At 32.8% G+C, this 4,880-nt stretch overlaps 1 protein-coding gene across 2 annotated transcripts in view; it reads left to right on the top strand.

The window, feature by feature from the left end:
• LOC137091866 (protein shisa-6) overlaps positions 1-2,938 on the top strand; it is a 177,595-nt gene extending 174,657 nt beyond the window's left edge. For both annotated transcript variants that reach the window (XM_067456329.1, XM_067456328.1), the window contains one exon: positions 1-2,938. This exon is cut by the window's left edge and continues 1,140 nt beyond it. The gene's annotated coding sequence lies outside the window, so the exon portion shown is untranslated.
• The last annotated feature ends 1,942 nt before the right edge of the window (positions 2,939-4,880 follow it).

Raw genomic sequence — 4,880 nt, 5'->3', positions numbered from 1 at the left:
TATATATATATATTCACATAGAAAAGAATGGAAGCTTGTTTCCTCCACTGAACTTTTTTAAAAGGTAATAGAATTGAGTGATGTGTGATTATTTCTCACGAGTTTACGTATGTTGCAATTCTGACTTTTTTCTCTCAATTTCAAGTTTACGTAGGTCTCAATTCTGACTTTATTTCTCGCAATTGCAAGTTTACGTATATTTCGCAATTCTAATTATTTCTCGCAATTGCAAGTCAACGTATTTTTTGCAATTCTGACTTTATTTCTCGCAATTGCATCTTTACGTATATGTCATAGTTCTGACTTATTTCTCGCAATTGCAAGTTTACATACATTTCAGAATTTTGACTTTATTTCTGTCAATTGCATCTTTACATATGTCGCAGTTCTGACTATTTCTGGAATTGCAAGTTTACGTATGTCTCAATTCTGACTTTATTTCTCCCAATTGCAAATTTACGTATATTTCATAAATTCTGACTTAATTTCACAATTGCAAGTTTACATATATTTTGCAATTCTGACTTTATTTTTCGCAATTGCAAGTTTACGTATATTTCGCAATTGTGACTATTTCTCGCAATTGCAAGTTAACATATTTTTGGCAATTCTGACTTTATTTCTCGGAATTGCATCTTTACGTATGTCGCAGTTCTAAAAATGTTCTAGCAATTGTAAATGTACGTATATGGTGCAATCCTGACTTTATTTCTTGCAATTGCATCTTTACGTATATGTCGTAGTTCTGACTATTTCTGAAATTGCATGTTTACGTATGTCTCAATTCTGACTTTATTTCTCTTAATTTCAAGTTTACGTATATCTCAATTCTGACTTTATTTCTCCCAATTGCAAGTGTACGTATATTTTGCAATTGTGACTTTATTTCTCATAATTGCAAGTTTACGTATATTTCGCAATTCTGACTTTACTTCTCGCAATTGCAAGTTTAGGAATGTCTCAATTCTGACTTTATTTTTCGCAATTGCAAGTTTACATATATCATAAATTCTGACTTTATTTCACAACTGCAAGTTTACATATATTTTGCAATTCTGACTTTATTTCTCGCATTTGCAAGTTTACATATATTTTGCATCTCTGACTTTATTTCTCGCAATTGCAAGTTAACGTATATTTCATAAATTCTGACTTAATTTCACAATTGCAAGTTAACATATATTTTAAAATCTGACTTTATTTCTCGCAATTGCAAGTTTACGTATATTTTGCGATTCTGACTTTATTTCTCGCAATTGCAAGTTTACGTATATTTTGCGATTCTGACTTTATTTCTCGCAATTGCAAGTTTACGTATATTTCGCAATTCTAATTATTTCTCACAATTGCAAGTTAACATATTTTTTTGCAATTCTGAGTTTATTTCTCGGAATTGCATCTTTACGTATGTCGCAGTTCTAAAAAATTTCTAGCAATTGCAAGTTTACGTATATTGCACAATTCTGACTTTATTTCTCGCAATTGCATCTTTACGTATGTGTCGTAGTTCTGACTTTCTGCAATTGCAAGTTTACATATATTTTGCAATTCTGACTTTATTTATCGCAACTGCAAGTTTACATATATTTTGCAATTCTGACTTTATTCTCGCAATTGCAAGTTTACGTATATTTCGCAATTCCGATTTTATTTTTCGCAATTGCAAGTTTATGTATGTCGCAATTCTGGCTTTATTTACGCAATTGCAAGTGTACATAGGTTGTAATTCGGACAGTATTTCTCGCAATTTAACATAAATTTTTGCAATTCTGAGTTTATTTCTCACAATTACAAATTTACGCATATAAGTTTATATCTTGCGGTTTTTACTTTATTTCTCGCAATTGCAAATGTACATATGTTGCAATTCTAACCTTATTTCTCGCCATTACAAGTTTACATATATATCACAAATATGATTATTTCTCGCAATTGCAAGTTTTTATATGTCACAATTCTAACTTTATTTCTGGGAAATACATGTTTATACATATATCGCGATTTTGACTATGTCTCGCAATTGCAAGTTTAAATATTGCAGTTCTGACTTTTATTTCTAGCAATTGCAAGTTTACATATATTGCGCAATTCTGACTTTATAACTCACAATTGCAAGTTTATATCACTCATTTCTGACTTTAATTTCTCAATTGCAAGTTTTATCTTATGGCTCTGACTTTATGTACTGCAATTGCAACTTTGTATCTCTCATTTCTGAGGGGGAAAAAGTCATAATTGCGAGAGAAAAGGTCGTAATTATCTTTTGAACTATTTTATTCTGAAGGGGAAACAAGCTTTCATAGAAAACGTTTTAAATTGTAATAATATTTCACAGTTTTTCTGTTTTTACTGTATTTTTGGTCAAATAAATAGCCCTGGTAAACAAAAGAGACTTCTTTCAAAAACCCAAAAAATATTGTATTTTTTCCAAACATTTTTGAACGTTAGCGTATATAGATTTATGATTTCTTACTTGAGTCCTAAACATAGCGATAGCGATTCTTCTTGAATATAAACTGGTGTAAGCACTTTAGCGAGTGCCTCTTCTAAAAACGCGTCCCGTTTCGATACCGAAGTGGGGAAAGGGTTTAAAAGCACAATAAAACTGATGTTTTTATTTTCCTTTGTCGCATTATCTCCGTTCGGTTTCTCAGTTTCATGGATTTTTTTCAGTGGACCTGTGCTGTTTCCTTCTGCGTAGGTGATTGTAAATATACACTCGGTTAGCTGCAATTAAACAGTGAGTTCGCTTTGTGGGTTATTATGGGTTTGATTTTTGCGTTTTCATTGCTTCGCTTCCGTTCAGACATTTTCGAGCGTAATCAACCCACCTGAAGTATATTTGACGACACAAATGTGTACAGTAACATGTGTGTGTGTGTGTGTTTTTTTTAAATCTGTACTTGTAGACTAATGGTGAATAAATTTGGTTGATACAGCCATTCGTATGTATTGTCTGCTAGTTTTGAATAGGAATCCTCCTTCCTTTTGCTTTAGTAATCAAGTAATCGAGAGCAATCAAGGTAAGAAAATGAGTGACAGAAAATTAATGATAATGGAAGATATGCCTTTAATAAGCTATTATACACACTCAAATAGCGTATACCCTCGAGAAGGATGTTAATTAACAGCCTTCAGTCTATGATGTTTACTGTCAGTCCATCAAGGATTTCCCATGATGCTCTGCCATGACAATGATAGTCTGCACAACTCTAAAGGGAATGTGTACTGTTTTATTGTGTTAGTTCAATAAATAAAGTTTTAATCAAATGTATTATTTTCTGACATTCACAAAGATGCCATATCTTAAAGGTGCAGTGTGTAATATTTATGTAGCTCTATTGACAGAAATGCAATATAATATACATAACTATGTTTTCAATGGAATATAAAGACCTTATGAACCGTTATGTTTTTGTCACCTTAGTATGAGCCATTTCTATCTCCATAAACCACGGGTACCCTTACAGTGAAGTCGCCATTTATGTGCCGTTGTGTTTCTACGGTGGCCCTAAAGGTACAAACTTCTCTACAGAGCACTAGTCACTCTCTGCTGTCTCAGACGACGACATCTTTGTCCTGTGTTGGCCACCGTAGCTCCTCTATGTGCTTCGAAAGGAAGGGGTGAGATTGCAAAAATTTACACGTGCATTTTTATGAAATATTGAATTTGTCTCGACATGTCACACATAATCAAAAGATGGCTGCTGATACAATAGACATCATTTACAAGGGAGTTAAAGGAAGGTTTGGGGTTTAGGGACAGTTAAGCGTTTCAATAGCATTTCTAGAATATAATATCAATAAAAAAGTGTTATTGATTTATTTCTTTAAAAAGCTTGTAAACAACATTTATTTATTTATGTATTTATTAAGACTTAAAACCACAAAATTATTTCTTAATAACTTAATAAGGCTTATTTTTCAAGTTAAGCTCCATTAACAGAATTTGTAGCATAATATGGATTACCACAGAAAAGTTTCTTTGATAAATAGCATAAAATCCACACAAAAAAAAAAAAATAGTTTTTTTTAACTTCTGCCATTGCTCGTATAATGCATGTCAATGGGGTGTATTTCTATGAAAGTAAAAAACACACAGACATACAAATCATATTAAACCCTGCGGCTTGTATCGACACATAGATGTCTTAAAACACGAAACGATCGGTTTCTGCGAGAAACACAAGAGTATTTATGGCATTTTTTTATCCCATATCAGACGAATCTCATCTTGTATTCCCAACGCCATTACTTCCGTAGAGTAAGGTCAAAAACCCAGCACGATCGTAGAAATATTTACATAGATTCATCATTAGTGTCCATGTGGATCAGTCGAATGAGGCATCTATGTAAATATATCTATTATCGCGCCGTTATTTTGACCTTACTCAATGGAAGTAATGGTGCTGGGGATACTAGATGAGATTCGTCTGAAATATGAAGTAATAAATGCCATAAATACTGTTGTGTTTCTCGCAGAAACCGATCGTTTCGTGTCTTAAGACATCAATGTGTCACCACGAGCCGCAGGGTTTAATATGATTCGTATGTCTGTGTGTTTTTTACTCTCATAGAAATACACCCCATTGACATGCAGTATACGAGCAACAGCTGGAGTTAAAAATCTTCATTTGTGTTCTCCTGAAGAAACAAACACAGCTGGGTAAGCAGATAAACATCACATTTACATTTTGGGATGAACTATCTCTTTAAAATGTGGATCATTCGAGTTGTAACGTGTCTAAATGATCATTTTAGCAGAAAGGTAGATGTTTACTGACTGTTTACTTGATCATAACTGGTGGAAATAATTCCAATAACATCACAGAAAAGTTTGGTAAGTGATTTAATTGCACTGATCTCATGTTAACCTCTGA

Source organism: Pseudorasbora parva, chromosome 2 (genome assembly GCF_024679245.1).
Source record: "Pseudorasbora parva isolate DD20220531a chromosome 2, ASM2467924v1, whole genome shotgun sequence".
In the NCBI taxonomy this organism is placed as follows: domain Eukaryota; kingdom Metazoa; phylum Chordata; class Actinopteri; order Cypriniformes; family Gobionidae; genus Pseudorasbora; species Pseudorasbora parva.
The sequence above is the reverse complement of the archived record's forward strand: the minus strand, read 5'-3'. Positions and strand labels throughout refer to the sequence as shown.